General features: G+C 58.4%; 2 protein-coding genes and 1 pseudogene across 11 annotated transcripts in view; 2 read left to right on the top strand and 1 right to left on the bottom strand.

The window, feature by feature from the left end:
- Window positions 1-18,725, bottom strand: part of BANP (BTG3 associated nuclear protein) — a 74,025-nt gene extending 55,300 nt beyond the window's left edge. Inside the window, 1 exon segment of the mRNA NM_001244650.1 lies at window positions 18,645-18,725. The gene's annotated coding sequence lies outside the window, so the exon portion shown is untranslated.
- The window catches only part of CA5A (carbonic anhydrase 5A), a 43,776-nt gene continuing 37,103 nt past the window's right edge, over window positions 18,856-25,528 (top strand). For 3 of the 10 annotated variants that reach the window (XM_021093677.1, XM_021093678.1, XM_021093681.1), the window contains exons 1-2: window positions 19,182-19,327; window positions 20,973-21,059. The gene's annotated coding sequence lies outside the window, so the exon portion shown is untranslated. Of the gene's footprint in view, window positions 18,974-19,024; window positions 19,328-20,972; window positions 21,060-25,528 lie in introns of those variants that run through there. The other 7 variants (XM_021093676.1, XM_021093682.1, XM_021093680.1 and 4 more) reach the window with 5 other exon arrangements.
- On the top strand, window positions 20,396-24,664 carry LOC110260890 (annotated as a pseudogene).

Below are 25,528 nucleotides of genomic sequence, written 5' to 3' on the forward strand. Positions count from 1 at the left end.
GGTACACTGGACTCCTTGACGAGGCGCTGACCCTCAGAGAACGCCAACCGGCCAGTCTTTGGACGGGGGAGCTTCAGATGTTTTATGGTCACACACTGTTTTCAGAATCCAAGTTTTAAAAGCTGCAGATGCCTTTCCAGGAAAAAAGCACAGAGAGAGCCAATCTGCCCAGCTTCACAGACCGCTGGCGGCCCAGCCGGGACCTGCTCTCCCCGAGGCTCACAGGGAGCGCCCGAGGCCGCCGGCACGCAGCCAGAGGACGGCCGGCCTCTCGGCAGCTGGTGCGCACGTGGCCACGTGACCTGCTCCGGCCGGGGGGCTGCAGGGCAGCTGCGACGCCCCCGCCTCCTCCTCCTGCTCCGCGCCCGCCTGCCGCCGCCGGCCGCCAGAAGAGGGCGTGGGAGCCGGGGCCTGGCGGCTCCAGAGCGCCACACGGTGCTGCGTGGACAGCCCGCCTCGGCCTTCCGACCCGAGGAAAATCCCCAGCCACCTGCTTCGGGCGAGGTACTCTGGGATCCGCGGCGCGCAGCCAGGCCCAGCCTCCGAGATCCGCCCTGAGGCCCCCTCACCACGGCCCCGGGTCCACGGGTCCCAGGTTGGACCCCCGCCCCTCACGTGGGCAGTGGAAAGTTCTCAGGTGCCCAAGCCAAGCTCTCCCTGGGTTCTAAGAGCTCCGCGAGTGGCTGGAGAAGGTCCTCCAAGCGCACCATGAAATCCCAACTCCTACCCTCTTCCAAGTGAGGACACCCCACGTTCTCCAAGCTGTTTACTCAATGTGCTTCTGCTGCCAGGACAGAGTCATTTAAAATTCTGCTAACTGTGAGGGTTTGAACAGAAAAAACTGGGGCAATGAGCCCAAGAAAACTGGAACAGAACGATGCCTGCGGTTGCCACTTTGGCAAATGAAATTTGCCATTTCTCAGAAGTCCTGGAGGTGGTCCAGTCTTCGTATCACAAAGCAGCTGGACCGCGATGGGCGCCCACACCGTCTCTCAGGGCAACGGCCACAGGCTTGGGAAGGGAGCGCCTGGCAGGCGGCACCTGGAGGAAGCACCCACGGACCAAACTCAACCACCCAAGTGCTCCGTCCTGGGGATCTGGGCGGGTGCGCCAGCAAACGACAGCACCGCCAGACAGAGCCGGCGCCCGCTCTCGCGGACGGAGAGGCCTCCAGAGTGTAACACCCACAGAAAGGAGGAAAGAGGAAAGCCGCGGGGACGTGCAGCTACTCGTCCCTGTGCGCGTACGCGGACCGCCACGCACGGAGCCAAGGAGACCCACGGGGAGGGCACGGATGACACAAAGCAACCCTCGTCCTTTATCCTCCTGGACTGCTGCGTCTTCCGTAAACACGTACTGTTTCTTCATCACCTGTGAAACTGTTTCTAAAGCAAAGACGAAGCACAGAGACGAGGCCAACCATGCACCCAGACAGAGATGAGGGAGCCGTCCTCCAGCCCGCCTCGCACCCACGCCCGCTCCCCCGCCTGCAAGGCGGTGCATCCACAGCCAGGACCACAGGTGCAGGTGTGCCAGGCCCTGCCCTGGGATGGCTCGTGCTCCTGGACCATGGGTCAGACTCTCTTCTCCGCTCTAAATTCCAGTTCCTTCTGCCCCTGGCTGGGGGCACCATGCGTCCTCTGCTCCATTGGTTCCCGGGAGCTCAGCCTCCCCTCCCGTGGCTGCTGGCCTTGCTCTCCCCCAGCCCTCCTCTCAGCCCCCCATGCCAGCCCCGGGCCTCGCCAGTGGCCCCCTGGCGGCCACCACCACCCACCCCTCCACCTGCGCCCTCTGCCTGAGACGTGCCTACAATGCTGCCCGCTTCCTGTCCTCACAGTCCCTCTAGAACCAGCCAATGTGCCCTTAAGCCACCTACCCACCAAACTGCCCCGTGCAGGTATCTCATGCCGGAGCCCTGCCCGCTGCAGCACCGGCCCAGGGCTCACTCTGGCCTCCCACCCCCAGCCCAACTCCCCAGAGGTCCTAGCCCTCAGCCCGACACAGAGCGCAGCCGGGCGCCAGACCTCTTTCACTTGCCCTGAAACACCCTCTACCTGTCAGGCGCCACCTCTTCCGGGAGCTCCAGAGCCACTCGACGAACGGCCTGGGGCTGCCTCCCGGGGGCTGTCTAGTCTCGAGGGAACGTGCCCAAACCAAAGGTGTCCCTCTGCACACCGACCCGCACCTATGACCACTCAGGCGTCCCGCCCGGAGCTGCAGGCCCTGCTGGCCTCCGCCACCCGCCCTGCCGGCACGGCCTCCTCTCTTCTCACGCTGGCCTCATCCTCGCACACCCGGATCCGCACCAGCCCCTCCTGGGCTCCCCCCCCCCGGGCCCCCAGGTTTTGGGGCGGTGGTAGAGCCCATCAAAGTGCCCAGCCAAAATGCCGGCACCAGCCTGCCTGTCCCTGCACCCCCCGGGTCCCCGCTGGGCTCCCCACTGCCAGCTCAGCTCTCACTCCCGATGACCCTTGGCCTCTGCTCCAGCGGCTCCTCACAGCCGCCGACCCACAGCCACGGCTCCCTGGCCCCCTCGCCTGCTCTATTGCAAAGCTCTCAGACCCAACCCGGCACAGGCACTGAACACCCAGCGTGTTGAGCACGTGTCTCCCCTTCTGGGAGACAGGCTCCCTGGGGCAGCAATGCCCGGGGCCTGGCACACCACGCGCAGCCGTACAGGATCTGGTGCAGGAGCCCACAGAGGGTCCCCCCGACAGAACCACGGCGGGCAGCACATCTGCTTACGAAGCCTAAGCCCAGGTCTGCAGAGTCCTCGGTGGCCACCGCCTGATTTCCGTCAGGGCTACCGCACAGCTCAGTCACGGACCCGCGCAGCCTGTGCCTGTGAACTTCATGTGTGACACGCGCCAGGCTGAACGTGACGATGCGAGCTGCTCCCGGGGCGTCAGCCACGGACTCGAGTAGCTGTTCAGCGGCAGAAACACAGAATGCACGTTTATTTTTAATTGTGCTTAATTTAAAAATATTCCAGACACCCGAAAAATAAAAGCACAAGGCCGTTAAAGCAGGAAAAAGAAGAGCTACTGAAGTTGAGCACACAGCCGGGCTCCCCAGCAAAGGCGGTAAAGGGCAACGTCCACCAGCACCCACTGGGAGAAGAGGCGGCCAGAGACAAGAGCCCAGCAAAGCCCCGTGTCCACAGGGAGGTCTTCTCGGCCGCCACCGGAGGACCTCAGGGGCGTCTCAACGCACGGGCTTTTTCTCAGGAGGTTTTCAGGGCAGACCCTCTGCAGAGATGTTCCACCGACGGGCCCTGCAATGAGATGCCCGCGCCGAGGCTGGTGGAAGAGAGCGGGGCGCAGCTGCTGCGTCACCTCCCGGGCCCGGGCCCCCTCTGCCCCGCTGGCCGCACTTCCCTGCCGTCGGATCTGCGCAGAGTGGCGAGCGAGGAGCTGCGGCCACACGCGTGACTTCAGGGAGAAAGCGGGGCGTCCCCTGCACAGCGTGGGCACGAGCTGTCCCTTCGCGAGGTGAGCCAAGTGCTCAGGGGTGGGGGGCTGGCATGTACACAGGCCAGAGCCCCCCAAAGGCTAGTCTTGGGGTGCAAGCACACAGAAGGCCGTCAGAACCACGTCACCCAGGCCTCACAGCGGCCCCTGCGCCCAGCCCCTGCCCAGCCCCCAGCCCCAGGGCACTGACCAGGAGACTCTGCGCCGTCTGGATCAGGAAGGCCAAGGCCACCCGCCACAAGAGCCAGAGCAGTCATGCTCACCCACAGGAGCGGCTTGAAGGCGCCCAGGTCAAGAGCCCATCCGCTGGGGACACGGCCCCTCCAGGAAAAGAGATTCGTTCGGATAGAAATGTTGTAATAAAGTAATCAGAAGCCAGTAAGCAAAGAAATGGATTTTATTTACATTGAGACACGTGAGAAAGACTTGGCTCACGGATTCCACGCGCCCCCCATCAGGGCGGGGTTGGAGGGGTCCGCAGAGGAGGAGCTGGAAAGAAAGCAGGAGGGGACAGGACAGGCCACGCACCCCAGAGACCAGGACAGCGGGGGTTCTGCCCTACGACAGCCCCGAGAGACGCTGGAGTCTGAATCAGGAGAAGGTCAAACACGCCGCAGGCGACGCGTCCTCCCTCCCGGTCCCGCGTCTGATTCCCTGGCTTTCTCGGGCGCGCTTTCCAACACACAGAAAGCTCGTCAAAGGTAAAAGCAGCAGCGCCACCAGGGAAGCGGCTGCGGCGACAGGAGCCACCGCGCGGCCGGCCCGTTCAGGCGCACGGGTCTCGGGACCCCTTCACCACGGGACAGCTTGCGAGCCTGTGCTCGAGTGTCTGTCAATACTACCATCTCTGAAATTAAAGCAGAAAGAGCAGGAAGACTTTATTCACTGAGAAATTACAAACATCAATACATTACATAGCAACATATAGTTTTTTTTGTTTTTTTGTTTTTTTTTGCTTTTAATGGCCGCGCCCACGGCATATGGAGGTTCCCAGGCTCGAGGTCCGATCGGAGCTGTAGCCGCCGGCCTACTCCACGGCCACAGCAATGCAGGATCTAAGCCGCCTCTGTGACCTACACCACAGCTCATGGCAACGCCGGATCCTTCACCCACGGAGCAAGGCCAGGGATCGAACCTGCAACCTCATGGTTCCTAGTCGGATTCGTTAGCCACTGCGCCACGGCGGGAACTCCTGTCTTTGCACGTTAAATGGATCTTTAGCCCGGGGTCCGATGTGGTCACTTGGAAAACACTGGTTCAGGGAGTTGGGCTGACCTTCCACGTGTTGTTCCCGACAGTATCTAAAGCATCTCATTGGTTAACCCAGCACTGACCTCATCAGAAAAGCCTTGGACTATTAGGAGACAGCCAGGCTGACAGTGGCAGACACAGGCTTTCTGAAGTTCAAGTTTCGCCCCTGGCAAAACCGTCAGCTTCTCTCCTCGCACTGAAGGCTGACTCTGTCCACTGAGTAACGTACCCGTCGCGGCCAAGGACTCCACGACAGTGATCCACGGAAATGCGGCCACTTCAGCCAGCAGCTCCAGTAACTGCAGAAGGTCCGTCTCCAGGCAGCCTTCCAGCTCCAAACGCAGAGCTGCTTCCCACACACTTCCTGTCTGGTTTTCTTGGCTGTTGCTTCTCAGGGCCGCACACGGAGGTTCCCAGGTTAGAGGTCAAATCGGAGCTACAGCCACGCCAGATCAGAGCCGCGTCTGAGCCCTACAGCCCAGCTCACGGCAAGGCCAGATCCGTGACCCGCTGAGCGAAGCCAGGGATCGAACCCACATTCTCATGGTTACCGGTTGGGTTCATTTCCGCCGCACCACAACAGGCACCCCGACACGCTGGGGGCTTGCCACGGAGTATTAAAGAGGCGCTCGGGTCTGCGCGTTCACAAAATGAATGCCTCTCACTGCTTCATCGAGGCCATTCTCAGCGAGAATGGCTTTTCTTCACTGCACAGCAGCCGAGTCCAGTGGCACACCTGCAGCTCGGGAACCTGAGGCAAATGTCACCGTGCAAAAAAGGCGGACGACCTCACCTCACCACAACCACCGGGAAACCAGCTCGGACCGCGAGTCCCCCGGGGCGGTCTCAGGGACAGTCCTGAGGCTCCGTGGACCCCGCTGTGACAGCCACTGCTCTCAGGAATGCTATCTCTAAAAAGGAAGCCCAAGAGCCACGCGGGTATGGGAGTGAATCTCAGGTAATGTCTGCTATAAAACAGAAACCACAAAGGCAATTAAAGCAACTTTTATTTGCTCTACCAACTGGCCCCGCTCAATGCGAACGCACTGCAAAGGCCTGCGTGTGTCTTGCAACAGAAGTTTCTATACACATAACGCCCGCATTTTAATTCTTCCCTGGCAGCTACTAAACTGTGTCCGCTATGAAGCATTCACTCCGGTGACACCAAGTCCCACGTTGCCACTGAGGCAGGGCTGTGATAACGTAGGGCCAGCTTCTCAGCGGCGACAGACCTGGGTGGTCTCAGAGACTCACCAGACATGTGCCGAGGGGGTGCAGCCAGCCTGGCCCCCACATCTCCCTCGCGAATGCCCTGGGTAGACAGGTGGCGTGTAGGGTCTCCCCGGGGCCGCCGCTTCGCCAGGGCGGGTGCCTGGCCCGGAGGATCAAGGCAGGATGCCCAGAGCCAGCGGCGAGCTGAGGGAGTCGGAGCAGGAGCAGAGGGGCCCGGGCTGCCGGCCCACTGGCCACGGAGGCTGGGGAGACCTGCCTCCACCGTGCGGTCCTGGGGCGCAGGTACAGACACAAAAGACCTCCAGGGGCAACTTGAACACAGCCGGTCCCTTCAGCGACACCGAGGTCACGGGCTCCAGCGTCGAGGGGTGAAGTGAGGACGTCTCTCTGCAACTTCCTTCCAGATGCAGAAAAACCACGGGTCACCCCTCTGCGCACCCCGATGAGGGTGCACACCTGGGCCGGCTCTCCAGACGCAGCCAGCAGGTCGGGATCCCGGACTCAGGGAACACGCTCCTGCGCGGCGTCGAGGGCGAGCGCCCTCCTGGCAGGCGCCACCCTGGCCGCGGACGACGGGCGGGCGGAAAAACAGCCCCACCATCTCTGCTACGTGTCTGCAAAAAGGTATTCCAGACTAACCGTTCAGAAACTACTACCACCTCTCCTCCACCAGACTGCCCACCAGAGGCCATCACACCCTCCCAAGCCAAACCGTCTTCTGGAACCTTCACCCTCGGCCACCCACCAACACTGCCTTCCCACGCCCTTCAGGACCCCAAACAAAATGCTGGTTTCCAAACTCACTGCCAGACCAGGCTCTGCTCAGGGACCAGACAAGAGCCCTGGGAACGATTCCAGCCAGCCTCCCCCTCAGGCCACCCTGAGTCCTCCTACCCCAGGGCACCCCTGCCCCCAGCTGGGCTGGGCCTCTCCGGCCACGGGGCGGTGACCGAGCCACACGTCTTGCGGGGTGTGGGCAGGCACACGCCCAGTTACAGGGAGGGACACCCCTGCCCCCAAATCGCCATCTGCCAACTCGACCCCTCCTAGTGGTTCCCCAGGTCCAGTATTTCCAACCACTCTCTGGCCATTTGATGATAAAATCTGCTCTGACACTTGAAGAGCTGAGCCCTGGTCTGTCCCCACTGACAAGCTCCCCAAGAGCATCACTCGAGGAGACCCCACTGACCCCCCCACCCTCCGAGAAAGAACCCCACAACCCTTCTTTAAATCCCCCTGCCGTTGCCCCCAGGAGCCAACTACCCTCAGGCCTGAGGCCGCCTCCCCTTCCCTCCCACTGTACCCGGCCTGCCAAGCACGCCTCTCATGAGTGCCTGCCTCTGGTCCCTAATCTGTCCCCTTGTCCCTCCCAAAACCACACACGGGGAGGCAGGAAGCCAAGCCCCTCCCATCCGGCCTGCAGATGAGTTCCGGCTGACCCTTCTGCGAGGGCGCAGCTGGTCACCCCACGGCAATGGAGGAGCGCGTGGCAGGCCCTTACAGCAGGGCTGAGAGTCCTGCCCAACTGTAAAAACCCTGGCTCTGTGCACGGGGTCACCACCGCCACGAGACCCCTGCTGGGCACAGGGGCGCCTCCCGGAGAATCCTGGTGGAGTGAGTGGAGGCTCACACCCCTGTAGGCGTGGAAACTCTTGAACCGGGCCGCCAGGCGCCAGCCTGATGGCTCTTTCCATCCTCCAGCTACAGCAGGGACAGGAGAGATGCTGGTGCCTTTTTTTTCTTTTTGGCCACACCCCTGGCGCACACACGTTCCTGGGCCAGGGATCAAACCCACAGCAAGGCAGGGACCTGAGCCACTGCAGTGACACCACCAGATCCCCAACCCACTGAGCCACCAGGGAACGCCCAAGAGATCTAGGTTCTCATCAATTTCTTATTTTTTTTTTTTTTGTCTTTTGTCTTTTTGTCTTTTGTTGTTGTTGTTGTTGTTGCTATTTCTTGGGCCGCTCCCGCGGCATATGGAGGTTCCCAGGCTAGGGGTCCAATCGGAGCTGTAGCCACCGGCCTACGCCAGAGCCACAGCAACGCGGGATCCGAGCCGCGTCTGCAACCTACACCACAGCTCACGGCAACGCCGGATCGTTAACCCACTGAGCAAGGGCAGGGAGCGATCCCGCAACTTCATGGTTCCTAGTCGGATTCGTTAACCACTGCGACACGACGGGAACTCCCAATTTCTTATTTTAAAAAAATTTACAAAGTCTAGCAAAACATGAAACGTTTCGAGACCACAGGCCATGTCCTTCCTCCCCTTTCCCTCCCTCCCTGGTGCCTGTAATTTTTACAGTTAAAATGGAAAATATTCAGAGATGTAAAAACACATTAGATGACGGAGGTCAATTTTTTGACTCTACAGAAGAAAGTCATGTTTCAAAGAGACATTACACATCACACTCGGATACTGAATTTCAAGGTAAAACTTAAAATTTTTAAAGACATTTTCCCACTGACACATGTTCATATTAGTTTTGGCCCTAAGATTTTAAGAATGCAAACTCAAGTCTGAAACTGTCTGAAAGCATCTAGTAGAATTTCAAATTCTCAGGGAAAGTACCACTGAGTAATCAATGATCTGCCAAAACCAGAACACCGCATGGTAAGAGAATCCACCACAATTCCCATCAGAAAGTGCAGGAGCTAAGTCACTTCCCCGGAGAGAACAAGCAGCGGTCCTAACCCCCGTGACCGAGGAGGGCGGTGCGGGCCGGGCGTGCGGGGCTCACACCGGCCAGTCCCTCAGAGGGATCGGGCGCCCAAGGGTGCCTGTGCTCTGAACACGGTACTTTACGACCAAGGCGAAGCGTGTCCTGAGCAGGCCGTGCTATGTACGTCACCTCTAAGCTCCTGCCCAGGTCTCCAATTCTAAGATGCGGCGACACAAAATTCTGCTGACGTGCACACTGCTGTCAACTAGGTCTGCACAGAGAAGCTGACTGGCATGAGGCGCAGGGCCTGGCGGGAAGGTGGATCACAGCAACAGTGAGGGGAGGAGCTCCCGCGCCCTGGATCCTGACGCCTCTAACAAGCGTCATCACGCTGGATCTCCACAACCTGCGCCGTAGCTGCGGCCCCGTTACAGACCATCCCTGGCCACTTCCTGCAGCTCGATGGCGCATCATGAATGCCTAAGGGGCTACGAGACCCGGGAGCAGGGAGGTGGGCGTGGGGGACAGAGCCCGTTCCCACGGGAACTCACGCTGTGTCCGGTCAACTAATCCCACCGTTCCCATCACCTCGTGGTCCCTTTCTGAACCCTGGAGAGCGGGGGGACTGGATCCCTCCAGAAACGGAAATCCCTGGATCACCCCCCCCCACCGCGTCCCACAAACTGGTCAGCAGCCTGGGGTCAGGGACGCCCGTGTCCTCATCTTCTCCCACCTCGAAATTTCACAGAAACCACCCGCACAACTAGCACGTGCCAAGATGGTAAGAAATTCTGCACTCCTAGCCGGGCAACGCGCAGACGGAAGATGACGGACTCCGCCCGTGGGCGGTTGTTACTCCTGACAGGCAACAAGGACGGGTGGCCGCCGCAGTTTCTGACCCGCACAACGGAGGCAGGCCCAGGGAACCGAGGAAGCTCATCTAGCAGAGGAAATGGGTACGGAGCAGGGAGCCGCCGAGGTCTGCCTCCGATGCCGGCCGACCCAGGCACACAGCCCACGTCACCACCATCTCAGGGACAAGCTCACCGTCCAGATGTACTGGGCATGGCGTCTTGGCATCACTTCACCCAAGAGCTGATTTCCAATGTCCTCAAAACTCAGGCATGGAACACAACACCCCAAAGGTTAGCAATGGCACTGGGGGCCTCAGCACCACAGGGTCAGATCCAAGGCTGATGAGAAGGGCACCTCGTCAAAATGTCCCCATAAAGCCACGTATCTATAAAAGATACCTCCACTTTTAAAAGCCACGGTAATGGTCAAATGCCACGTAAATTTCCTTGTGGTGCAGCGGGTTAGGATCTGGCGCTGCCACAGCTGTGACACAGGTAGAAACTGTGGCGGGGGACCCAGCCCTGGCTTGGAAATGTCCACGTCCCTCAGGGGCAGCCAAATTAAAAAAAAAAAAAAAAAAAAGTCAAATGCCTTAATCAAACCAGAACGCCTTCCTATTACTGCTCAAGAATCCCAGGAATCCCGTCTGAAGTGGGACGGGAGGTGGGAATTACGGGCTGCAGAGGGCCCAGCCCTGTGGGAGGCCCAGCGTTGAGAACGGTGCGCCGAGGGCTGGGCTCTGCCAATGCTCAGATCGATGCCCCAGGCCAGCCTGGGAGGCAGGGCAGCTGCCAAAACTCTGGAGTGTGTGCCCGAGACCAAAGAGCCTCCTCCCTCCTCACCCCAGACCAGGCTGGAGGACCCGTGTCCTGAATGCCGAGCCGCCTGTCAACAGGTGCTGCCGTGCGGCGTGTGGAGCTCTGAGAAAGACCAAAGTGAGGAACCAGTGTGCCAAGGAAGTCACCCGCACAGGCAAAAACCTGGACAGTGACGGCAACGCCGGGGCCAGGGCCCGTGTGCCACACTCTTAAGGTTATTTCTGAATGAAGCTTTTTTAAACTTCAAGAAAATCTGCTACCCCCCCCCCCAAATCTCACTACAGAAACATGACTTACACACCCACTTATCCGCCTTGCAGAATTTTCTTTGCACCTTAGCCCAATACCAACCTTCCAGGTGGACAAATTCCGTCACCCCAAGTATTTAGGCTACAGTTGACCCTTGAACAACACAGGTTCGAACTGCACAGGTCCAGTTACAGGCAGAATTTCTTGTTTTTGTTTTCCGGTTTTGAGTGTCACACCCTCGACGTGCATAAGCTCCCCGGCTGGGCGCTGAATCGGACCTGCAGCTGCCGGCCTGCACCACAGCCACAGCAAGGCGGAATCCACGCCTCGTCTGCGACCCGCACCACAGCTCACAGCAATGCCAGATCCTCAACCCACTGGGCAAGGCCAGGGATCGAACCCACATCCTCTTGGACACCAGTCAGATTGTTTCCACGGAGCCACAGGGGAGCTCCCCAGAATTTTTTTCAGTAGTAAACCCTCAGGCCCCACACGACCCACGCTTGGTTGGACTGACGATGTGGACCTGTGTTCACGGGACCTCGGGTACGCAAGGCGGACCCTGAGCCACGCTCAGACACCCCACCACGTGGAGGGGTGGTGCCCCAACCCCCACCGTTAAAGGGTCAAGTGTACTTTGATAGGTAAATGGGTCCAGCACGGAACAGCGGCAGCCCCTAGAAAACAACCCTTACCCAGCCCGACAGGATGTCGGGTTCCTTAGGTAATTCAACCTCTCGTAAATGGAGGCACTGACACCCTGTAAAGCCACCCTTGGTTCTGACCCAGTTCTGACCCATTACAATCGCACTGCAGCCACGCGGGCAGCCAGCGATGGAGGGACCTTAAAACCAGCCCGGCGCTCCGCCGCTTAGCGTCATTCCTCCCGCAAACAGAAGGAAACGGGGATTCAGGGCTTTCTGTCACTACTGGATCTGCAGACGTGAGTCTGCTGAACTTGTAGTTTGCACAGCGTATGGGAATGAGGCCAAGGGCAGACACTCGTAGGGAAAACATACCCAGAGGTCATAAAGGAGTCCCTTTTTCTTTTGCTAAAAAAGGACATTATTGGGAGAATTAGTAAAATCTGAATTACATGGGTTTTTTTCCTTTTTAGGGCCGCCCCCACGGCACATGGAGGTTCCCAGGCTGGGGGTTGACTCAGGCCTACGCCTCGGCCACAGCAATGCAGGATCCTCAACCCACTGAGCGAGGCCAGGGATCAAACCTGCATCCTCGTGGATGCTAGTCAGGTTCGTTAACCGCTGAGCCACGACGGGAACTCCAGGATTAGGTCTGTTGCTTAGATAACACGGCTGCATCAGCGATAAACTCATGACTCCAAAGCCTGCACTGTAGTTAAATAAGAAAGTGCCCTTGTCTGTAGGGAAAAGCCACTCAGACACTTAAGGATAAAGGGACATCATATTCTTTAACTGTTAGTGGGAAAAAAAAGGAAAGAAATTGGACACCCACCCAGCTGGAGACAAGGGACAAAGCAACCACGACCCACGAGCAGCCGCGAACCGAGGTGAGCTCTGCACCGTGACTCTGACTCCCGCACCCGCTCCCCACGGAGAGCTGCCGAGGCGCGGCTTCCCAGGAGCAGAGGCTGGACGGAGGCCTCCTTATCGGAAGCTGGTGCTGACGCCCACACCTCTGCAAGGCTGCCTCTGACCTTCTTTCCAGGTGGATTCTCCCCCAAGTACACCCTCCACGTCACCCCGAACTCAAGGCAGCGGAGAGGAGCAGGGCTGCTGGTGGCGGCCTCGCGGCGGCTCCCTGCACAAGCACTTTTAGCAGAGCCACCGACTGTGGTCTAAGGGACTGGTCCAGCCAGCGGTGAGTTTCTGTAGATCAGTTTTCCTGGAAAACGGCCTCGCCCCCTCCAGCTCCCACCCTCCAAGAGCCGAGCCGAGGGGTCCCGCCAAACCACAGCCAAAACTGCTCACTCATCTGACCCTTAGAGAAGTCTATCGTCCCGTGCCCGAGCCAAGCGCTGCGCGACTCCCGTAGCGTCTTAGACTCTTGAAACTGCTGGAGACCGAGACTGGGGAAGAAAGAAACGAGAACTTTTATTGAAGAGCAGTGACCACCGCCTCCTGAGAGCTGCTCCAGCCTGGGCTGGCTCTGCCGGCTCCACCGCCGCCGACGAGAAGCAATGATCTGATTCAGATCACAGTGGATCCACACAAGTCCGAGGAGGCCACGCAGCCCGCCTGAGCGCTTGACTGATCCCAGGAGAACTCACGAGGCAAGTCGAACTGAATGCTCTGTGAATGGCTACGCGCGGAGGGGACCCCATCTCAGTGCACCCCTGCAGCTTCTTCTCCGTAACGCTGTATGACTGCATCGTCTATAAACCTGAAGTAGGCAAGCTTGATTATACAAACTTAAATCATGCAACAAATATTAAACCCCTCACTTTACAAAAAATACGAAATGAGTTGCATCTCGCAAATCTTAAAAATCCATAACGTGTTTAATTTCAAGACTAGAAGGCCAGTTCACTGCACACCGCGACCGCCCTGACAACTCTGGCTGGTAAGCGGCCCCAGCCTTCCGTCAGGTCCATCGGACGAGGCGGCGGCAGTGAATCACTCGGCATCTTCAGGGGAGCTCCCAGCTCAAGGCAGCCCTTTCTCCTGAGGCCCGGCCCTGGCTCCTGCCCCCGGGAGTTCACAGAGCGATGCGTGGCAGCAGACAGGTCCCGTCCCGCCCCCCATGGGCCAAGGCGACTGCAGGGCTGCACCTGGTGGCCACAGCAGGAACGGCTGCCCACGTCGGGCCCGGCTCCGGCCCCGCGCCACCCTCGAGGGACGCGTGATTGGCATCGACAAGGAAAGCCAGCTTCCTCCAAGCTGATGTGCAAAGGTTTAGCTCTGCCTCAAGTTATTTGATGACTTTCCACCTTGACGAAAAAGGAAAAATCGCTAGAGACAGAAGCAGCACTCTTTGCAGCACGGAAGGTAAATCTTTATTCCAGAACTGTCGGCGCAGCGGTACAGGGCTGCGCTTTCCCGACTCGGCTCCGCCCGCCCCGCCCGCCAGCCAGGCTCCCACCCCGCCGGGGCCCTTAGCTACGCACCGGCGCTGCCCACGCCAACGCAGGCCCAGCCTGGACGAGGAAATGGCAGCAGCTTCCAGACCCTCCAGCCACCCATGCACCTCGGCAGCGATGGAACGAAATCCGTCCCCACCCCTTCGCCTGCTCCGGCCTTTCCTGAGAGGTTCCCCTTCAGCCCTCGCCAACTGTCAGCCACCTGACCGCAGGGGGACTGTCCAGGGCAGCGCTCCTGCGCCGCCACCCCCGCCCCAGAGTGAGGGCTCTCACAGGGAGAAAGCGAATCTTACCCGGCCCCCCGCCCGCCCCGGAGGCAGACGGTCCAAAGCACTTAAGTTGCACAACTCTCCACTCTGGGGACACAGGAGCGCACCGAGAATTTAACTCAAGAGGACTTAACTTCACAATGCTGTCGGGACACACTCTGCAAGGGGCTTCAGAAGGTCACGTCTCCATCGCATTTTAACTCAAGGACACCCACGGGCTCCGAGCAGTGGGCGCTCTGAGGGTGACACGCGAGCTCGGCTTCCTCTCACTTACCCTGGAGCAACACGGTGAGAACGCGGCACTGCTCCCCGCCCTCCCCTCCCAGGAAGCGGGCTGGGCACACCTCCCGAGGGGCACGGGCAGAGCCAAAGGCAAGGCAGAGCCCACGAAACCGGGGGCTGGAGCTCACATTTTCGCAGCCTACACGAGACCAAGGCAGAAACCCAAAGGTCACGCGTTCTGAGGCCTACTCTGGAAGGCAGGGGTGGTGGCCAGGATTCTACCCTGCAGTGAGGACCCAGGACACAAGGGCCCCCTTTTAAGAGCCAACTGCAACCATGTGACCCCCCCAACCCTCAGGGGCCTCAGAACTCCTCCTGGTACCCCATCCGGCCCAACACGTCAGAGGGTCACAGCGCCTCCAGTGAGCAAGGCACCGTCGGCTTCCACGACCGTCGAGTGAGCCAAGTCAGAGGCCCCGGTAATCTCTGTCTCTCACGAAGGGGGCTCTTCGCTGCTCCTCTGAGACAGTCTCCGTGAGAGCCTGCACACGCTCCCCCCCAGAAGGCTCGTCTTCAACACGAGAATCGGCTCATCTTTCCCCAGACTTGTGAACTTCAAGGGCACTTCCGAGTCACTCTGGCGTGGTCACGTCTAACTGCACAGGGGAATTCGGCAGAGCAGAGACGCTAAGTGAACACCGAGGCCAGCGCCTAACAGGTGTCACCAGCAAGCCACCTAGACCCTGTGCCGGGGGCACCCGTGTACCCACCCACCATCAAGACTCCTGGTTCTCCCATCTCCTCGGCGACCGACTCGCACAGGAAGCATTTCTCCAGGCACGTGCGTGCGCCACACGCGGCCATCGTGTAAGAAGCACGTTCTGAATCCTTCCGCCCTTCGACGCCCGGGGCACTTGGGAGGCGCACTGGTCAAGACACCTCAGCTCGGGTTTTCTCACGAGACTCTGGGCCCACGGCTCTGAATCCAGGCAGGTCAGGGCACGTGCCATCACCATGTCTTGTTACTTCTCCTTTTTTTTTTTGGTCTTTTTGTCTTTTCTAGGGCCACACCCACGGCACATGGAGGTTCCCAGGCCAGGGGTCTGTCTCACCAGAGCCACAGCTGCCGGCCTGCACCAGAGCCACGCGGGATCCTCAGCGCACTGAGCAAGGCCAGGGACGGAACCCTCAAGCTCTCGGTTCCTAGTCCGATTCGTTAACCACGGAGCCACGACGGGAACGCACCAAGGCTTTTTACTGATGACATGAGCTGCAATCTGCCGGGCTTTTCCACTCTCGAGGTACTGGGTTTTTCCTTTGACTTCCCAACACCGCGAAGACATACCTCGGGGCTACATGAACACCAGAGACCGGAGGACCCCTAAGGAGACGTGAAAACTCAACGCAGGACACGACCGCGGATGACAGCCACCCCGCCACAGGAGACTGGGGAGGTCGCGCGAGGCCTGTGATGAGCGTCCCGTGGGGATGTTGTTTTCGGACCTCGTGAGGGTCTCTGACGGTGGGCGACGTCTGCGCCAAGTGGGTGAAGGGAGGCCACCCAACTGCTCTTCGCAACTTTGCCGAAAGTCTAAAGTTGCTTCCAACTGTAACGTTTACAGAGCTGGGGGTTCAGATTCCAGACATCCGGACGGGGCCTGAAAGCCTGCATGTCGCTCCCGTGCCCCTGGCCCGTGGACCACGTCACCCGCAAGGCCCTGGCAGCGCGGTGGCGGAGGCACTTCGCCGTGCACAACGGTCAGACGACAGCCGACCACACCGCGCCAGGAGCACACGCTCACCCAGACAGAGGCAGGCCTTCCACTCGTTAGAGAGAAGCCCACTGAAAAAAGAGTCCAAAATCACCACGCTGCCACACCGCCAGCTGTGGCTGCCCTCCCCGCCCCCCGCCGAGCCTGGCACCCCTCCAAGGCCGTGGGGCCAGAACCTGCAGGAGGAACGCACACCAGCCGCCCGCACTGCAATGCGGAGGTGGCCTGGGGGCCGTGATCCAGCCACCCAACCCACTGCCCGTGGGACCCAGCACCAAGGCGGCCGAGCAGAGGTGAGCTCTGCGTATGTGAGGCAGACCAAGAGCATTAAGCGAAGGCAGAGGCGAAAGCAACTCGAGCACACGGGAGTGGGCACCACAAAGGAACGCGAGGACCCCAGACCCAGGACCCCCGGCGGAGGTCGGGGCCCTGCACGGAGGAGCGGTTCACGGCCCGGCTCTTCCCGAGGCCGAGAGGGAAAAGCTCTGCCTCCGGGCATTCGAGGTCCCAACTCAACAAAAAGTTCCCAAGCACCCGTTTCACAAATCAGCCCCACAGGCTTCTCTGCCAGCTTCCTCTCACCCTTGACAGCAACATCTACCAACAGCTGAAAAGCACTTGCCACACACAGCAAGACTCCAATCTTTCAAAAAAGAAAATGAGTGACACCAGAGGAAATCAGGGCACAAAAGAACCGAGAAAATCCTCATTAGTATCCTCAGTCGAGAAGACAACGCCTTCACAAAACACCCCACCATGAAAAGAGTCAGAGAACAACGGGCCCTTGGAAACTGCAGTTGTGATTGCGAATTAAAGGCTTTGAAATAGGACTGGAAGATAAACCGGAGCCCTCTCCCAGAAACAGGAACACGGGAAGAAGATAAAGAGAGGGCGGTGGGAGGAGTAATCCAAGATGCCACCATCAAACACACAGGAGTAAACGCAGAGCAGAAGAGCTTCCCAAGTGACACGCCAGTTTCAAATCCCAGCTGAAGGACAAATCCCGGAGTTGAAGAGCATTCAGAGGGGGAGGCCACAGGTTCTCAGCACTCCAGAAATGCCTTGACGCCAAAGAGGAGCCTCCCGACGGGTTCGATCCCTGGCCTGGGTCCGTGGGTTAAGGATCCAGCACTGCCGGGAGCTATGGCGCAGGTCGCAGAGGCGGCTCGGATCCCACGTTGCTGTGGCTGAGGTGTAGACCGGCAGCTGTAGCTCCGACGTGACCCCTAGCCTGGGAACCTCCATATGCGACGGGTGCCTCCCGCCCCCCCAAAAAGTGTTACCCAAACGGAAGAAGGCTGCTTGGCAGGAGGATCAGGGCTAGGGTTAGCTCACGGAAATGAAGACAGCCAGGAAGAACACAGGAGTCCCGAGCAAACTCCGACGAGAGAGAGACAGACAGACAGACAGACTCAGAGAGAGAGAGAGGCCGGAGAACACCAGGAGGACCCTGTGCTGGTCTAAGGGGGAGCCAGCCCGGCCCAAGAGGACCGGGGGCTGGGAAGGGGGAGACTGGAGGACCCCACAGCGCCGCTGAGAATTTAAAGCCCTGTAGAGTCGAGGGGAAGAGAAGATGCGAGGGAAAAGAAAAGCCATTAGGAGCGCTAGAAAACACAAACAGCTCACAGGGTGGTATCGGCCGACTTATGGTCCGATCCAAACGAGTTTCCTGAACACGGTGCACTCTGGGCAGAGGAGAGATGGGATCTGACATAAAACGCCAAGTCATTCTATGTGACAAAAAGGCAGCAAGTCAAGAACGTATAAACTGGTAACCTCGGCTTATTGTTTACACCACGGAGCTAAGTCTCCAGCAGCGGCACAGAACGACGGCCCGGGAACTGCTGCTTCTCGGCCGAGGTTTCCCAGGGACGCTTTCCCCGTGGACGTTCCCTTATCAAAGCACTAAATGTACGTGCGGTTCAGGAGCGTGGGGTTGAGACACGTCCCCCCGGCCTGCGTGTCCTGGCGGGCCCCTTGACCTGCGTGGGTCTCCGTCAGCCCCTCTCACCTGCCCGGCTCGCCGAAAGGCTGGCCGTCCCCGCCACCGCACAGGACCCGCGAGTGACAGCCGTCCCTAGAAATGAGAGCCCACGGGGACAGAGCCCCGCGTGCCAAGAACACGCACTTATTTTAACTGCGAGACCAAAGGAACCGGAGCGGAGCACGCGGGGGGCAGGGCGCGGGCACTGCGGCGGCGGCGGCCCCCGGGCGGCACCGCGGGCACCTCGGGCCCCTCACGCGGCCGGACCACCCGCCCGCCCCCCAGGCTCCTGCCCCCGCACTTCCGGCTACGGGCCCGGCCCCGGGAAGGCCCGGCTGCCCCGCAGCCGCTCTCCCGCAGCCCGCGCCGGAGCGGCCTCCCCGCCGCCCGGCCCACCCGCGGGGCCGCCCGGCGAAGGCGAGGTCGCGTCCCGGAGGAGAGGCGGCGCGCCCCCGCCCGGCCCGCGGCCCGGACACCGCGGGACGAGGTCCCGGAAGGGAGGCCCGCGCCGCGCCGGCTCCAGCTCCGGCTCCGGGACAGGCCCGCGGGGGCGGCGGGAGCCCGGCCGGGCCGGGGCGCGGCGGGCCGGCGGCCGGCAGGGCTGAGGCGGGGGCGCCCAGGGCGGCGGGCCGTTGGGGCCGGGCCCCCGCGTCCGGGGGCGGGGGCGGCGGCGGCGCGGGCGCGGCGGCCGGAGGAGGGCGCAGGGAGGAGGGAGGAGGGGAGATCTCGCTCTCGCTCTCGCCCCGCGGGAAGGGGGAGGTGGAGACGCGACCGGCTGCGGGAGCTGCAATTACCGTGTGGGCTGCGGAATTCTCGTGGTGTTTGTCGGGGAGATGCGATAATGGCGTCCGTCCTCGCGAGAGAAGCCGCCGCACTGCGCAGGCGCCGCGAGTCCCTCCCCACGGCCCTCCACCCCGCGCCGTCTGCGCAGGCTCCCGGGCGGGCGCGCCGGGTGCAGGGGCGGGGCCTGCCGTGCGAGGCCTTCCGCGCGCGCTTTCGCCGGCGCCGACGACCGCCGGGCATGCGCACGCGTCCCGCTCCCCCGCCGCAGTTCGGGCCCCCGGGCTGCTTACTTCACTGTCGTGCGCTCGGGCTCCCGGATAATCCCGGAGAAATCACGTCGGTAGGCTGTTCGAAGAATTTGCATTTTCTTTGAGGCGGAATGACTAGGAATTAGCCACCCCTAAGACTACATGTCCCGGAGGGCTTTGCGCGAGCCTTGAGCAGTGCATTCTGGGATTCGTGGTCCCTGCATCTGCGCCAAGCCTGCCGGTATTTGTGGTCTCGCCCGCGCTCGGGTCCCTCGTCCCTCGCCGCAAGCGGAATGCTGGGACTTGTAGTTCAGATGCCTGGCCCGCTGCCCCAGGCGTGTCCAGGAATCGCTCCCACCGCCGCTGTGGCGGCGTTCCTCCGAGTAACGGGGTATGCTTAGGCGTCCTCAGGGTCTCCACAGGCTCGAGTGCACGCGCGTGGAAAAGTGCGTATTAATTATACGTGATATAGGGGTTCCTGTTGTGGCTCAGCAGTAACGACCAGGACTAGTATCCATAAGGATGAGGTTCGATCCCTGGCCTCACTCAGTGGATTCAGGATCTGACGTGGCTGTGGCTGTGGCTGTGGTGTAGACCAGCAGCTGCAACTTTGATTCCATCCCTAGCCTGGGAACTTAGGTATGCTGTAGGTGTGGCCCTGAAAAAAAAAAATTATACATGATAATATGTATTCTGTGTAATTGGTAAATAAATATGTGCATATGTAATATGTAGACTGTTGCGTATTAATGTAATCATAGTTATATGTGAACATAAACATAGGACATATGAATATCTATATGTTTATTTTGCATAAAAGCACAATTGTGGGTACCCATAGGGAAAAAATCCCCAAACTATAGGTAATTCCCAAAAATAGTATTCCTGCTTAATGGTATTGTTTTTCTTGTGTGCTTGTATTACCGCTGCTTTTCTTTCTTTCTTTTTTTTTTTTTTTTTTTGTCCTTTTGCCTCTTTTTCTAGGGCCGCTCCCGGGGCACATGGAGGTTCCCAGGCTAGGGGTCTAATCGGAGCTGTAGCCGCAGGCCTACGCCAGACCCACAGCAACGCAGGATCAGAGCCGCGTCTGCGACCTACGCCACAGCTCACGGCAACGCCGGATCATCAACCCCCTGAGCAAGGCCAGGGATCGAAGCCACAACCTCATGGTTCCTAGCTAGATTCGCTAACCCCTGCGCCACGACGGGAACTCTGACCGCTGCTTTTCATTTCTCTTCTTTATGCTTGCCTCTGAGTTGTTTAAAACGAGCTAGAATTCTTTTGATCCTCCAAACACTACAAACGATGGAGAAACGCTTTAGCGTGGATTTTCTGGTGCTGCTCTCCTTTTTCTTTTTTTTTTCTTTTTGGCTTTTTAGGGCTGCACCCGGGGCATATGGAACCTCCCAGGCTGTGAGTCTAATCGGAGCTGTAGCTGGCCGCAGGATCAGCCACAGGAACACGGGATCTGAGCCGAGTCTGCGACCGTGTTACACCACAGCCCACGGCAATGTCAGATCCTTAACTCACTGAGCGGGGCCAGGGATCAAACCCTCAACTTGATGGTTCCTAGTCGGATTCATTTCCGCCGCGCCATGACGGGAACTCCCTCCTGATGCTTCTCTTTTGCCGATAATAAAGCTCAGCTCGGTCAGTAACTGGCTGTGCGCCCCTGGGCAAACTTGTTGAGTTAAGGGCTCCTCCAGAATTAGCCCTTGGGGGCTCTCCTGGGACTGGTCGCTGGATGCCTCTGCAGGAAAAGCGCCTTAAAGAAATTCCAGAGAGAGAGGCGAGGCTGGGATGTGTAGTCGGCCGGTCCCTGGGGCGCTGAGCGCGCCTTCGGCCTTCAGCCATCAGCAGGGAGGCCGAGGGTGCTCCAGAGATGGGTGGGAAGCCTGCGCGTCTGGGGATCCGTCGCTCTCGGCCAGATCCCTCTGGTTCCCTCAGGTTTGGGGCCCGCGGGAAGGACCTTTGAGGGAGCAGGGAGCTGGGCTCAGACGAGATGGCCCTGGTGCCCGGTGAGGGCACCGCAGGAATGGGGCTTCAGAGATTCCACAAGCCTCTTGCCTCCTTCTGCTTTGCAAATTGCAGGATCCAGATGCAGCAGGACTGGAAGCAGCTGGGAGTCGCTGTGGTGGTTTGGGACGCGGTGCTCATGGGACCATCACGGATCGAAAGGTAGCATTGGAGTTTCTTAAATCAAACGCGTGAGCCAACTTACCGCCCCATATCCAACCCAAACCTGTTGTCAAGGAGCTGACTTGGGGACAGAATTTGGGGAGTTTTTCCCCTGGAGAATTTGACCTGATCCTTGGAGCTGATATCGTATATTGAGAGGAAACACTTACAGATCTTCTTCAAAGATTGGAACATCTCTGTAGCAAGCACCCTGTGATTCTTTTAGCTTTTGCCGAATTCGCTGTGAACGGGACCACAGCTTCTTAGCGGCGATGCTGGGGAGGCAATTTCCTGTGAGTAAGGTTCGCTATGATCCTGAAAAAAGCACCGAAGAGAAGCCTGAGGGAGGACTTGTAGTTGGCTAGGATTTAGGTTGTCCCTGAGTGTGTCAGGGAAGGTCTCAGCCTGGGAATAGAAGCATGTGTAGTGAAATGGCTTTTACTGTAGAAAAAAGGCAAAGCACAATGTGCAGTTTGAAAACAAAGCAGTGTTTTGTCCCATATTGGGGACTTTTTAGTTACACTTTGATAACGCTGAAATTCAAATACCGTTAAAGGAAAGTTCGAGAAAAAAAGAAAGGAAAGAAATTCCAGAGAGTTTCCTGTGGCATGGCAGGTTAAGGATCCAGGGTCGTCACTGCTGGGGCTCTGGGTCCCTCCCTGGCTGGGAACTTCCGCATGCAGCAGGCGCACCCCCCCAAAAAAGAAAAAAAGTGAGATCCAAGAAAGTCTATGCAAATTACAGGCAAACAGGTCTTAAAGGTTACTGTGGTGGCCAAAGTGGCTCTGTATATTTAAATCAAATGAAAATTTTTGCTTAATTTCCAAAAACCAGGAAAGGTCAGCCCTGGGAGGATTCTGATGCTGAGATGAGGTCTGCCCCCTTCAGAGATGAGGCGGATCCAAAGAGCCTGACTGACGAGTGCTCAGCCAGGTGGCACAGCTGGACAGAGACAAAAGCGGGGTTTGGACTCCCAAGCACCTGCGTCGGAGTCCAGGGTCCGCTCGCAGTGGAGAAGGGTCTCTGAAGCCAACCACAAAAATCCTGGGAGAGAAGTGGGGGCAAAAAGGTTCCAGGGAGCCATGCTTTCTCTCCCCACCCTCTGCCTCAGTCACAGCCAATCGAAGCGACGGTGAAATTCTTGACTAGGGTATGTCAATACCTGACCAGACAGCGGATGAATTTGGGTGATTATTTTTTGCTTTATTTCAAAATACCATCAAGTCCTCGCTGTAGCTCCCTTTTAGGCGTAGATATGCGTGCTCCTTCCTGCTCAGGCTTTGCACAATGCCACTTCCAGGCCACTGCTACGTGCATCTTAAGCAGATCAAATGATAATTGTGCTGAGGCTGGACTTTTTCTTATTTTTGATCTTTCAGGTTTATTTACGTCTCACTTTGCTGCCCAGGAAGCTCAAAGAGATAGGTGTTCGATATTGACATCTAGCTGATTAACCAGGGTTTAAAAAAAAAAAAAGGTAACCTGCTGAGGGCGGCACACAGAGCCGCTCAGCAGTGTCCTCGCTGTCAGTTCTTACGAGCATCCAGTCCACGTCCCTGGAGGACGTGAGGCTGAGGTCACATCCCTGAGAGCCTCATACAGAGAGAGGGAGGCCCACTCGCCTGGATGGCCCAGAAATGAAGGACCATGTAGATGGGCGTGTGCTGGGCAGTTGCAGAGATCTCAAAGGCCCCTTCCTGAAACAGCTCTGTGCCCACTTCACGCACCTCGGGCATCCTTCTGGGTCCTTTCCCGAAGAGGTACCTAAGATGGAGAAAAACGAATTATTCACAAAGCCCTCAACTGCCCAGGAAAAGCCTAGAAAACGGAGCACAACCTTCCGTAAGGGCAGGGCCCTGGGAGCACGCCCCGCCGGGGCTTAGGGGCCAGGCTCCCTTGTGGCAAGTCAGCCGCCTCCTCTGGGAACTGGCAGTTCAGACCCACAGCTCGTGGGGCGTTCGGACGATGCCGTGAGGTAGAGTTTTGGTGTAGCAGAGGGTCAGACTCAGGAAACGGTCGTATTACCGTGTGTTGGGCCAGGCATGTCTTCTTAGAACCCCTAGTCATTAGGAAGAAGATGCATGTCACAGAGGTTAAGCAACACACGGGGGTCACACAGCCGTGACGGCGCTAGAGCTTTGAGGAGGAAGCTTGCGAGCTGTGCCTGGAGAAGTATTTACGGTGTGGGACATGCAGGTGTCGTTGGGCAAGGGACGAGTCTTGTCTGATCCTAAGATAACTGGAGGCCTCTCCAAGGTTTGGGGCAAGGGTGGGTATGAGGAGATGTGCGTTTTCAAAATTCACTCTGCAGGAGTTCCCTTGTTGCACAGGGGGGTAAGGATCTGGCATTGTCACTGCAGGGGCTTGGCTCCCTATGGTGGTGCAGGTTTGATCCTCGGCCTGGGAAACTTCCACATGCCATGGGGTGAGCCAAAAAAATGTTTAATGATAAAATTAAATTGGGTTAAAATTAAAATTAGAAACAAACTCACTCTGGCGAGAGGGTTGGAAAGTGAGTTGAGAGCAGAGAGGAGGGTCCTGAGTCGACGTGGAGTCGGTGGGATCAGAGCTGGAATCTGAGCTGAGGCAGGGGTGGGGGGTGCCCTGCAGGTGTGGCTAGGAGGACAGAAGTGCTCCCACCTCTGGGCACCGCCGTGGCCGTGGCTCCTGCCCTGGACGGTGCCTCTGTGTGACTGGCTTCCCCCGGACGGCGTCTCCCCAGCCCAGAGGTTCTCCTGGGTTCCAGTCCCGGCTGGCAGACACTGGTTTCGGGGTGAGCTGGAATCCCAGGGGAGGACTCAGAGGATGATTCAAGGGGCGGGAAGAAGTGGCGCCTGGCACCCGCTGTACCCGCCCCCCCACACCTGGTGTGAATTCCACCCAGACCTGGACATACTGCATGTTCTAGGCCATCAAGACGTTGAAGGACTAGGAAGTGACAGCAGTAAAAATTCACTTAATGTAAAATTAACCATTAACCAGTTTAAAGGGTACCATTCTGAGCCACCAAGTACATTCGTGATGTTGGGAAGCCTCACTAATTTGTTCCAGAACGTTCTCATCATCTTCTGCGGTCACTTCCGCACCCACACCCTGCGCCACAGCTCCTGGCAACCAGGGATCTGTTTCTCTCTGCACCTGTGCCCATTCTGGGCAGTTCACATAAATGGCATCATATACTGTGTGGCCTCTTGGGACCGGCTTCTGCCCCTTAGCATGATGTTGGCAAGGTTCACCCATGCTGTAGCTGCATCAGCACGTCACTCTTTTTTTTTTTTTTTTTTTTTTTTTTTTTTTTTAGCTGGTAAGCTGAGCTAAGAGATTTTTCAGTTCACAGCAAAACTGAGCAAAAAAGTACAGAACTCCCATCCACCCTGTGGCAGCCCCCAACCTCGCCCCCCGCCCGGAACAGCTCCCACCAGGTGGTGCATTTGTTGCAATGAGCTTGCGCTGACGCCATATCATCACCCAGCGTCCACATCCCACATTAGCCTTCACTCTTGGTGCTCTGCGTTCTTTCTTTCTTCTTCTTTTAAAATTTTATTCTTTCTTTCTGGGCCACTTCCATGGGCTGTGGAGGTTCCCAGGCTAGGGGGTCAAATCAGAGCTGTGGCTGCCAGCCGACACCACAGCCAGAGCAACATAGGATCTGAGCCACATCTGTGACCTACACCACAGCTCTCGGCAATGCCAGACACTTAACCCACGGAGCAAGGCCAGGGGTCGAACCTGCATCCTCATGGATGCCAGTCAGATTCGTTAACCACTGAGCCACAATAGGAACTCCCCTTTTTTCTTTTTGATCACAGCAGGGCATGCAGAAGTTCCCGGGCCAGGGATCAAAGCCACACCACCACAGTGAAGACAGCAGATCCTTAACCAGCTGCACCACAAGGGAACTCCTCTGGACTGTGCGATCCGTGGGTTTGGCTGCACGTCTCACGACGTGTGTCCGTTATGATAGATGGTGCAGAGTAGTTTCACGGCCCTGAAAGTCCTTTGGGCGCCACCTGCTCACACGTCCCTCCCCCACCCCCACCCCTGACCCCACGAGCTGTTCCTTTCAATGTCTCCTTGGGTTTACCTATTCCAGAACCTCCGGGGACTGGCATCAGGATGCGGCCTCTTCAGACTGGCCTCGGTCACTTAGTAACATGCGATTGAGGTTCCTCCATGGCTTGACAGCTCAAGGTCTTTTCGTGGCCTGACGGCTCATTTCTTTTGAGGGGCGAATAATATTCCGCTGCCTGGAGGTTCGGTGTTTCTTCACTTTCTGCAGGACCTCCGGTGGCTTACAGGTTTTAGCTGTGATGCCCACAGCGGCTGCAGACATCCAAGTGCAGGGTTTTCTGTGGGTCTTTTCACCTCCCTTGAGTCAGCCCCGAGGCGCGCAGCTGAGCCCCTCGGAGGATGTGCGCATCTGTAAGAAGTGGCCAGGCTGTCCCCCAAAGTGGCCGCCCTGCTGCATC

Source organism: Sus scrofa, chromosome 6, assembly GCF_000003025.6.
Source record: "Sus scrofa isolate TJ Tabasco breed Duroc chromosome 6, Sscrofa11.1, whole genome shotgun sequence".
NCBI classification, from domain to species: domain Eukaryota; kingdom Metazoa; phylum Chordata; class Mammalia; order Artiodactyla; family Suidae; genus Sus; species Sus scrofa.